Here is a 12,331-nt window from a genome sequence, read left to right on the forward strand (position 1 = left end):
CTCCCGGAGGGGTGAGACCAGTGGAGTATCTTAGATGGCTGCTCACAGGCTTTTAAGACCCCAGATGTTACTAACAAAGTAGAATGTAGAACATTTTCTTTATAAACTATGTCATTCCGAGACTGAAATCTTTACAAAAGCAGACTACCATATCTTTCTTCTTTCTCCCGAAGAGCAGCTGGTGGTTTTGAACCATCAACCTTTCAGTTAGCAGCTAAGCGCTTAACCGCTGTGCCGCCAGGGCTCCTTGGAGTCAGCCCACCTGGAGTCAGCAAACCCTCACTAAAAGAACTTAAATTTACAAGTTGGACAAAACTTAGAACAACATTGGTAGTGCCAATAAAAACAAAGAAAAGTATTTCTGGGATCAGTTCCTTTTCTTGCATGTGTCAAAAATGTCTTCAATAAAATATGGATTTCAGATACAAGTGGACATTATAAGCTGCCTAATGCTTGTGAGAAGAGTCTGGTGGTACAGTGGTTAAGCGCTGGGCTGCTAATTGAAATGTCAGGGGTTTAAACCTACCAGTGGCTCCGCAGGGGGCAGGGTGGATGTGGCAGTCTGCTCCTGTAAAGATTTACAGCCTTGGAAACCCATGGGGCAGCTCTACTCTGTCCTACAGGGTGGCTATTAATCGGAATGAACCTGATGGCAATAGGTCATTGGTTGGTATATTTGTATCTATATATTACAGTTATATATGTTATATTTATACATTATAATTATATATATTACGGGTACGTTATACACAATGTTTTTATAGATATATATAGGGTCACTATGAGAGGGAATCAATTTGATGGCAACTGGTAAGCTGGTGTGTATGTGTGAGTGTGTGTGTATATATCTTACTGGTAACGGGTTGGTTCTGAGGAGAGAGGTAAGGAACCATGATGAGCAATGGAATTTAGCCTTATTTATAATATTTTCATTTTTAAATAGGGGAAATGTATTACTTACATAAATAAAAGAAAAACAAAAAATGTATTGATTGAATTTACTTATATCTTGCTTTTTCTAAAAGGCTACTAAAACAAAAATAAAATGAAGAAAATTAGACAAAGGAAAGAAGAGACTGAAAAAGTACATAAGATCAGATGTAGCTCTGAACCCTCTGGCGACCAAAGCAAAAAGGCGACACACTGTAAGTTATGTCACTCTTCTTTGTAAAATGGAGGGTTCATCCAATGACTTTTGAAAGACAAAGTATTTACATTGAAGACATATTCATTTAAAAAATTATTCAGGAAGAACTTCATTTAGGAGGCCTTCAGTCATCTTCTCCACCATGGTTTAAAACATTTAAGTTTAGGGCGATGTTTCTCCTTTCTCTTCCCCACCTAACCCACTTCCCTCTCCCACCTCATCTACCACTCTCTTCCTTGCCCACTATGTTCCAACCACACAGACCAGCTATGTGTGATTCCTTGAACAAGCTCAGCCTACTCCCTTCCTAGGAAGGAGTAGTGGATGCTGTGGTATGCTGCCCAGATCACCCTTCAGGACTGAGGCAGCATTTCCCTCTGCTCAGAGGCTGGCTGCTGGGCTGAGTCCTTTCAAGGAACTGTGCTCAGCAATACATAAAGAAGGGAGCTATCTGCCCCCAAGTTATGCCCCTTCCCAGGGGACAGCGCACACCTAACGATGGGGGTGGGGAATTCAAGGAGTCTCTGAAGGACCGTCCCAGCTTTGGAATTCCTTGTTGGATCAGCTGACACCTCTGTTGCAACCTCCTCGTATGTGGCCCAATGCCCTGTCCAGGGTACCTCACTCCACCACAGGTTCAGGTACTGGGTACACGCTCCAATAAACTACCCATATGCATTTCTCTGTCTCAAGAGTCTGCCTCCAGGACAAAGTCTGCCTCCGAAGAACTGATCTACGAGAAGAGGGCCTCACAGAAGCTCGTCTCTCTGCCTGGAATGTTCTCTGCCCCTGATTTTCATATAGTCATGATCAGGGGCAGATTACCCAATAAGCAAGGTAAGCATGGGCTCACTGGTGCTTACTTACTAATCTGTAGTGAATAATCAAAGATGTGATGAACCCATGTGAAATTGTTCACTACAGATTACTAAGTAAGCACAAGTAAGCCTGTGTTTACTTTGTTTACTGGGATATCCATCTCTGTCAGGGATTATAAATTTGAAAAGAGGCTTTGATTCTGCAGGAAGGTGCTGTGGGGTTGGGAGAGAGATAGATGCCAGCCATCCCTAGAAGCAGAATCTTCAGTGTGGTGAATAAATGTGAAATTGTTCACTACAGGTGATCTGGTGAGCAAGGTAAGCACCATGCTTACTTCGCCTATTGGATAATCCACCCCTGTGTGGTGGCAGTGAGCACCTGCTTGTCATGCATCTCTCCACTTAAATGTCACCTCAGAGAAGCTTTCCCTCACCACTCAATCTAAACTAGCCTCCGAGACACTTATCACTCTCCACTGCATTCCTTGTTTATATATGTAACACCCATTTTTTAAACATCATTGTCTGTGTTTTTCCTTTATCAGCCCCTGTTCTCCGTCTATCTTTTCCACCAGTGCATTCTTAGAGCCTATTTTTTTATTCCTAGAGCCTAGAACACGGCCTAGCAAATAATAGGCACTCAGTAAATTGAATTAATGACTGAAATTCTATCCTAAAAATATAACACAAAGGGAAGTAGAGGACAACTTGATATTCTTTGGACAACTCAGTGCCTTTTGATAATAAGTCTAAAATTTATAAATTTACAAATCTGATTAGCTCTTGAAAGCAGATAGTCCATGAAAAATAATCAAAATCCCCTGCCTGACCTTGTAAGTTGGAGGATGAAATTTCTTCTGGAATGATCTATGTGACCCTCTATTTAGAAACGCAGATACCTTGTACAGAATTAGGGGGAAAAGAGGAGAACGGACTGTGCATATGTCAGGCAGATGATAGGCCCTGCTCCAGGACAACACTGCAGGACTCAGAAGGTAGTGGTGTGCTGAGTGATTGACAACTGCTAAGATTTACTGAGCATACACTCTACTGTTCACATACTTCATATGTACTAACTCATTTCACCATCATGATTACCTATGAGTTAGTTAAAATTACTATTCCCACTTCAGAGGTGAGTAAGACTAACGCACAAAGAAGTGAAGGACTTTGCCCCAGCTTACACAGCCAGTGAGTCGAAGGGCTGGGGTTTGAGTCCTAGCAGTCTGGCCCAAGAGACTGCACCCTCTATAGCCTTGTTGTTGTCAGGCAGATGTCAGATAATAACAGAAAAATAGATGTAAAATCAAAAGCAAACAAACAAACCCATTGCTGTTGAGTCAATTCCAACTCAAAGAGACCTTATAGGACAAAGTAGAACAACCCTACTGGGTTTCCAAAGCCGTAAATCTTTACGGAAGCAGATTGGCACACCTTTCTCCTGAGGAACAGCTGGTGGATTCGAACCACTGACCTTTAGGTTAACAGCCGAGTGCCTAACCACTGTGCCACCAGCGCCCCTTCAAAAATAACATAAACAAGGTAATTTTTTTCTAGTTCAACTTCCACAATATAGGCCATGTTCAGGCTATTAAAGGGAGAATGTCCATTCCTTGTATTTCTGCGAACTCCCACCCCTAAAGTCTTCTATGCTCATATACCATTAAATGTCTGGGCATTATGAGAATTTATGTGGCCATACATTTTTGAGGAGGGGTTCAGAGAAGAGATTTGATCTGGGATGTAGAGTAGAAATTTGCATCAAGCAAAAAACACCAATTGCAGTGAGAAAAAAAATACACAGGGGCAGAATGATGGAGACAAGCCAAAAGGTTGAAAATGGAGCTCTTAAAAACAGCCTGTGCTCTGCTTGTAGCAAAACAAGCCAACAGTTCAGACTCTTACTGGTGAAGATTGAGTTACGTTCCTGAATGCTTTCTCCCATCGTCCTTTTCCTCTCACCTGTGGGTAGATTAGTTGAGAGAATCTAACATAATTTGCTCATTAAAGCCCATCTCCCTCCTTTTCTTCTCTATCCTTTCTGATTGTTTTTCTTCCAAAGCTTGGGCTTTGCAGTTCAAGAGACCCAGTCAGGTGCCTGCCTCTGCCACTTAACAGCTGTGTGGCTATTCAGGCAAATGATATAACTTGTCTAAACTTTATTTTCCTCATCTATAAAATGGGCACAGCAATACCAACTTCATAGAATTGTTGTGAGGGTGAAATGAGGCATGTAGACAATGTGCCTAACATGTTGGCTGGCACATAATAGATTTTAATTTGTTTCCTCTGTCCACTTCTCTCCCCTCCCCCTTGTTCCTTAATTTCTTCACGTTTGCTGGGCTTCACTGCTAGGGGAGTAAGAGCTCTTGATTGACAAAATCCTTTGAGGGCTGAACCTCAGGCATATGGAGTTCTGATGTTCAAAGCTATCGCGAAATTTCCAAGTAAAGCTCTCAGAGGAAAAGTCTATAACTATCAAACATGAGTGTGTCAGCTTAACCAACACCACTCAATATTAATCAAGTCCAGGAATTCTAAATATTAAAGAGAAAGTCACTCTAGCAGATAATTCTTGTTAATGATATTAATGCTAAAATAATTGTAGGATGGTTGGGATTAATTACAAATTCATTAAGAGCTCACTGATGGGGTGAACAGTCCTATGTTTCTATCATTTGCTGCCACATTATTAATAATGATTATAAACCAAAACCAAACCAAACCCACCACCATCGAGTCGATTCCGACTCATAGCGACCCTGTAGGACAGAGTAGAACTGCCCCATAGAGTTTCCAAGAAGTACCTGGCGGATCTGAACTCCCAACCTCTTGGTTAGCGGCTGTAGCACTTAACCACTATGCCACCAGGGTTTCCAAATAACGATAACAGATTTTATTAAAATCAATTAATAGCATCCATGTGGAATCCAGTCCTTGCCAGCGTTTTGATAATGGGGAAAATTCAAATCTTCAGGCTAGATCTGAGTTGACCATTTTACATATACCGACAAATTAAACAGATTTCATGTGGGTTATTGGATGCAAAGTTACCAAGGCAATGTCAAAATATTCAAGTGGTATCCTATTCTATAGGTAGTACCGAACGAACAAATAAACCTGTTGGTATCAAGTCGATTCCAACTCACAGCGACCCTGTAGGACAGAGCAGAACTGCTCCATAGGATTTCCCAGGCTGTAAATCTTTATGGAAGCAGACTGCCACATCTTTCTTGTTGATGATAGTCAAAAAACTCAAACCCTTTGCCATCGAGTCCATTCCGACTCATAGGCAACCCTATAGGACACAGCAGAACTGCCCCATAAGGTTTCGAAGGAGTGGCTGGTGAATTTGAACTGCCGACCTTTTGGTTGCCAGCCGAGCTCTTAACCACTGCACCACCAGGGCTCCATAAACCAAAACCAAAACAAACAAAACTCATTGCTGTTGAGTCGATTCCAACTCATAGTGACCCTGGAAGATAGAGTAGAACTGCCCCATACGGTTTTCAAGGAGCAGCTGGTGGATTTGAACTGCCAACCTTGGTTAGCAGCCAAACACTTAACTACTGGTGCCGCCAGAGCTCCTAGGTAGTACAATATGGTTGTGTGAACGTCCCATCAAAGGAGAACTTTCTACAAATGGAAACTTACCATTGCAGAGTAGCAGGAGTGGAGTGGGGCTTGGATGCTCTATTGTTTTCTTTTTCCTCATCTGTTAAAGAAATGAAAAAGGAGCTAACTTGAGTAGGAAATAATAAAAGGCTTTTCAGCTCTTTCAAGTTTCAAAAGCCTAGGTTTGCCTCAAATTTTGAGGCTTTGAAAAAATATTTGGGTTTTCCAACACGTTAAACGTATCATTTTTTTATTAACTTTTATTGAGCTTCAAGTGAACGTTTACAAATCAAGTCAGACTGTCACATATAAGTTTATACACATCTTACTCCGTACTCCCACTTGCTCTCCCCCTAATGAGTCAGCCCTTCCAGTCTCTCCTTTCGTGACAATTTTGCCAGCTTCCAACTCTCTATCCTCCCATCCCCCCTCCAGACAGGAGATGCCAACACAGTCTCAAGTGTCCACCTGATTAAACGTATCATATTTTAATAATAAAAAAAAACCAAACAAACAAGGAAACCGATTTACAGAAAATTCTTATATAAATTTGTATTTTATTTGACATAACATGTTAGAATTTGAAGAGCGAACTCCCTTCGTTACTGAACGACATGACCATACTCTTCCATTTGCTGTTTCCCCAGTGGAAGGAAGACATCTGCCTTCATGATTTTGGCCCTAAGAACATACTGATCTCATTCACCATTTGCTCCATGTAACCCAAACAGACCACAACGCACGGTAGGCAGAGTGAAAGGGTTCAAAAGGATTAGGTTAGGAATACAATAAGACAAGAGTTGGCAGCTTTTAAAAAAAAAAGGAACTAGATAGAAAATATTTTAGGATTTGTGGGCCAAGAAGCAAAATTAAGAATATTATGTAGGGACTGCCGGTCAACATGGCACCGTAGACAGAAGCACTACGCCATCCCTCTATAGCAAAAACCTGAAAAACTAAGTAAAACAGAGACAAACATAATTCCTGGAACCTGAAGTGTCAAATGAAGAGATAAAGAACTCGGCCAAGCACCAAATGGAATAAGAAACTGACAGACGACAGAGACTGAGCAGAAATACGTGCCGAGGGCCCCATCAGCTAACGCAGCATGGATCCACCATCTTGGACTCCTGTCGGGGATCGGCAGACAGGGAGCATGGGAAAGCAGCTTTGCAGAACTCCCAGCAGGAGACAGAGCACCCGGTAACCAGCAATACACGCTTTCCTACCCCCATTCTCTCCCCGCTGCTCTACCTCGGAGCTTCCTGGCGGGCTGCGGTGGCTCGGCCAGCTGGGAAGTGTAGTGTCCACGCTGCTTGGATTTGCCCTACCCACGTTGGAGATTGGCAGACAGGGAGTATGGGAAAGCAGCTTCAAGAAGTTCCCAGCAGGAGACAGAGCACCTGGCGACAAGCAATATACACTTTCCTAACCACCGCCCCCCGCCCCCCCCCCCCCCCCGCGCTTCTTCCTCCCCGCTTCAGCACCTTCTGCTTCTTGCCAGCCTCAGTCTTTTGGCCACGAGGCAACTTCTTTGGCCTCAGGCTGCTTGGATTCGCCCTGCCCACACTGCCTGTGCCCCTGAGCTGGTGTTGGTTCTTTCCATCTCTTTTGGTTTCTTCTGTGCCTCCTACCACCTCCCCCCCCCCCCCGCCCCGCTTTTGCTGGAACACCTGGCTCTGTGTGCCATCTTTGCTTCTTCTTGAAAGGCTATGAAGCCACACTCGACTGGGGAACCACACCCCCGACCCCCGACACCACACTGGTGGGATCCCTGGGGCTTTTTTTTTTTTTTTGGCTTGTTTTGCTTTGCTCTGTTTTGTTTGTTTGTTTTCTTTTTGCAGCTTGGGAGCTCCTCCTAGCCGGGCTGCACTGCATGGCTTAGGAGTGTCTCCCCCAATCTGCACAGCCACGTAGGTGGGATCCCTGGGGGCATTTAAAAATTTTTTTTTCTTTTCTCTCTCTTTTTCCCTTTCTGCCTTTCTTCATTTTTCGGTTTTCATCTCTCTACACTCATCTTCTTTTCCTGTCTTCTGAATACCTGGTGCTGTGTGACATCTATACCCCCTCTAGCCAGGCTATACTGTGCAGCCTGGGAGCCGCTTCCCCATTCTTAGCAGCATCTGGTGGGATGCCGGGACTCCTGGGGGCTTTACTTTTCCAATTTTTTTCTAGTTCTTTTTTCTTTTTTTTCCTTTTTGCTTTTCTCCATTTCTCAGTTTCTCATCTCTCCACTCTGACAGCAAGCTCCCTTAGCACTCTTTTTCTTTTTTTCTTTCTTTGCTTGTTTGTTTTTGGCTTCTGTTTCTCCTCTCTCTCCTCTTTCCCATACCCCTATTGGCTCCACACATCAAAACCTCCCCCCTCTTTCCTGCCTACCTGCACAGTGCACTGAACGTTGCATCCCCAAGCAGCACAGGCAAGGCCTACCAGAACCTGCCCAGTACTGATTCCTGGCCTGCCCTGTTGGCCCTAGTATATGCCACAAACAACCCATCCCAGCTCCTCCCCTGCAGCTGGACCTGCCCTGCTGCACCATAGCTGATTAACTGGCCCTGCCTATTGGACAAGGAGGTGAAAAGTATTGTGACTACAGACAAGCAGACAACAAAGAAAGCACAGGCCTCCTGCTCAGACATAACCAAATAAAACCAAAAAGCAGGACAAAACAAACAAATCTACAATCAAGAAATGAAGAAAATAACTACTGAATGTCCCGAAGACAGCAGACAATATCAAAACATATTAAAAAAAAAAAGACAGGATGGTCAAAATAAAACACCAGTTGACTTTCCAGTAGAAGAAAAGGCAGTAGAACTACCTGACGGGGAATTCAAATCTCTAATATTCACAGCAATCCAAAAGATGAAGCAAAAAGCACACAAAAATGAGGAAAAAATAGACAAATTTTTGGAAAAGGCAGACAAATTCATGGAAAATACAGACAAAAAATGAAAAATTCAGGAAGGTAATACAGAAATTAAATGCCAAAATAAATTCACAACTAGAAATCATATAAAAACAACAATTAGAAATCCAAAAGATAAACAACACGATTTCAGAAATAGTGTCACAGTAGGGCTGAGGAGCAGGTTTGAAACAATGGAAGAGACAATCAGCAAAATTGAAGACAAACACTTGGATACAACTCTGTTTGAGGAAAAATCCGGAAAAAGAACAAAGAAAAATGAAGAAACCCTGAGAATTATGTGGGATACAATCAAAATCAAAAATTTGTGAGTGATTAGAGTTCCAGAGCAGGGAAAGAAAACAGAAAACACAGAGAGGATCTTTGAAGAATTGCTGACAGAAAACTTCCCTAATATCATGAATGATGAAAAGCTGACCATCCAAGAAGGTCAATGAACCCCATACAGGATAGACCCCAAAAGAAAAACACCAAGGCACATCATAATCACACTTGCTAAAACCAAAGACAAAGAAAAAATTCTGTGAGCTGCTCAAGAAAAACAAAAAGTTGCATACAGAGAGAAACAGCAAGACTAAGCTCTGATTTTATTTGGCAGAAACCATGCAGGCAAGAAGGTAATAGGATGACATATACAAAACCTTGAAAGAAAAAAAATTGCCAACTAAGAATAATATATCCTGCAAAACTTTGGTTCAAATATGATGGTGGAATTAGGACATTTCCAGATAAACAGAAATTAAGGGAATATGTAAAGAACCAAACCAGACTTCGAAGAATTATTAAAGGGAGTCTTTCTGTCTGAGAACAAATATCAGACCACAGCCTGAATCTAGGATGCAAGATTGTACCAGCGAGATACCAACCTGGGAAATGAACTCTCAGGGACCATCCAAAACCAAAACAATTGCAAAGGGAACCAGAGAAGTTAATCTGTAAATAATAGCAATGTCAGAACGATAAAAGAGGGAATAAATGGTATAGGTATAGGACTTTCTAATGGAGAGGAAGGCAAGGTCATACCAAGTAATAACAGACTGGTTCAAACATAGAAAGATAAGGGTAAATTTCAAGGTATCCACAAAGAAAACTAACAAACCTACTCACCAAAATAAAGAAGAAAAACATAAAGTCTCAATAAAAACAAAATCTACAAAAACAAAAGAAATCCACAAACAAAAGGAACTCAGCACAGGAGAGTAAAAGGAACAAAGAAAATGTTAGAACCACACACACACACACACACACACAAAAAGGCACTACAAAATGACAGCAATAAACTCATACCTATCAATAATTGCACTGAATGTAAATGGCCTAAATGCACCCATAAAGAGACACAGAGTGACAGAATGGGTAAAAAAAAAAACAGGATCTATCAATATGCCGTCTACAGGAGACACATCTTAGAAACGAAGATGTAAATTTATTAAAAATCAAAGGATGGAAAAAAACATATCAAGAAAATACCAAAAAAGAGCAGGAGTGGCAATACTAATCTCAGATGAGATAGACTTTAAAAAACAAAATCCACCATAAAAGACAAAGAAGGGCACTATATAATGATTAAAGGGACAATCCATCATGAAGACTTAACCATAATGAACATCTATGCACCCAATGACAGGGCTCCAAAACACATAAAACAAACTCTAAAAGCACTGAAAACAGAATATGACAGTTCCACAATAATAGTAGGAGACTTCAACACACCACTCTCAGTAAAGGACAGAACATCTAGAAAGAAACTCAACAAAGATACAGAAGAGCTAAAGAGCACAATCAGCCAGCTTGATCTCATAGATATAAATAGACCACTCCACTCAACAGCTGCAAAGCACACATTCTTTTCCAACACACATGGAACGTTCTCCAGAATAGACCACATCTTAGGCCACAGAGCAACTCTCAACAAAATCCAAAACACTGAGATAATATAAAGTATCTTTCCTGACCACAATGCCATCAAAGTAGAAAGTAACAACAGGAAGAGTAAGGAAAGAAAATCAGTTACATGGAAACTGAATAACATCCTGCTTGAAAAACCACTGGGTAATAGAAGAAATCAAAGATGGAATCAAAAAGTTCCTAGAATCAAATGAGAATGAAAACACATCATACCAAAACCTTTGGGGTGCAGCAAAGGCAGTCCTCAGAGGTCAACTTATAGCACTAGATGCACACGAAAAGAAGAAAGGGACAAAATCAAGACATTAGTTACGCAACTTGAGCAAATAGAAAGAGAACACCAAAAGAAGACCACAGCCATCAGAAGAAAGGAAATAATAAAGATCAAAGCAGAAATAAATGAAATAGAGAATAGAAAAACAATAGAATCAACAAAACCAAAAGTTGGTTCTTTGAAAGGATCAACAAAATCGACAAACCACTGACCAAACTCACAAAAGAAAAACAGGAGAGAATGCAAATAATCCAAATAAGAAATGAAATGGGGGACATTACAGCAGACCCAACTGAAATAAAAAGGATCATAACAGAGTATTATAAAAAAACTGTACTCCAACAAATTTGAAAACCTAAAGGAAATGGACAATTTTCTAGAGACACACTACCTATCCAAACTAACACAAAATGATGTTGAAAATCTGAACAGACCCATAACAAGAGATTGAAAAGGTAAAAACAACAACAAAAAAACTACCAACCAAAAAAAGCCCTGGCCCAGGTGGTTTCACTCGAGAATTCTACCAAACATTCAGGGAAGTGCTTAACCAGTACTACTCAAACTATTTCAGAACATAGAAAAGGAAGGGATATTTCTGAATTCATTCTATGAAGCCAGCATAACCCTGATACCAAAACCAGGCAAAGACACCATAAAAAAAGAAAATTACAGACCAATATCTCTCATGAATATAGATGCAAAAATTCTCAACAAAATTCTAGCCAATAGAATTCAGCTTCGTATCAAAAAAATAATACACCATGACCAAGTAGGATCCATACCGGGTATGCAAGGATGGTTCAACATTAGAAAATCAATCAACGTAATCCACCACATAAATAAAAGGAAAGAAAAGACTCACATGATCATCTCAAAAGACACGGAAAAGGCATTTGACAAAGTCCAACGCCAATTCCTGATAAAAACTCTCAATAAAATAGGTATAGAAGGGAAATTTCTCATTGTAAAGGGCATCTATGCAAAACTAATAGCCAACATCATTCTCAGTGGAGAGAGGCTGAAAACATTCCCCTTGAGAATAGGAACAAGATAAGGATGCCCTTTATCACCACTCCTGTTTAATTAACACTGTGTTGGAAGTCTTAACTAGAGCAATAAGGCAAGAAACAGAACTAAAGGGCATCCAAATAGGTAATGAAGAAGTTACACTGTCCCTATTTGCAGATGATATGATACTAAGAAAATCCAAAAGACTCCACGAGAAAACTACTGGAAGTGATAGAAAGATTCAGCAGAGTTGCAAGATACAAAATAAGCATACAAAAATCAGTTGGATTCCTAAACACCAATAAAGAGAACGATGAAAAGGAAATCAGGGAAAACAATACCATTTATAATAGCCCTAAAAAAATAAAACACTTGGGAATAAATCTAACCAGGGATGTAAAAGATCTGTAGAAAGAAAACTACAAAACACTACTGCAAGAAACCAAAAGAGATCTACATAAATGGAAAAACATACCATGCTCATGGATAGGTAGACTCAACGTTGTGAAAATGAAAATTCTACCCAAAGCAATTTACAAATACAATGCAATATGGATCTAAATACCAACACTGTTCTTTAAAGAGATGGAAAAATTTATCATTAACTTTATATGGAAAGGAAAGAGGCC

General features: G+C 40.7%; 1 protein-coding gene across 1 annotated transcript in view; it reads right to left on the reverse strand.

Moving 5' to 3' along the window:
* The window catches only part of RFX4 (regulatory factor X4), a 165,712-nt gene that overhangs the window by 123,872 nt on the left and 29,509 nt on the right, over positions 1-12,331 (reverse strand). The window contains exon 2 of the mRNA XM_064283660.1: positions 5,620-5,680. The gene's annotated coding sequence lies outside the window, so the exon portion shown is untranslated. The remainder of the gene's footprint in view (positions 1-5,619; positions 5,681-12,331) is intronic.

This window comes from Loxodonta africana, chromosome 4, assembly GCF_030014295.1.
Source record: "Loxodonta africana isolate mLoxAfr1 chromosome 4, mLoxAfr1.hap2, whole genome shotgun sequence".
In the NCBI taxonomy this organism is placed as follows: domain Eukaryota; kingdom Metazoa; phylum Chordata; class Mammalia; order Proboscidea; family Elephantidae; genus Loxodonta; species Loxodonta africana.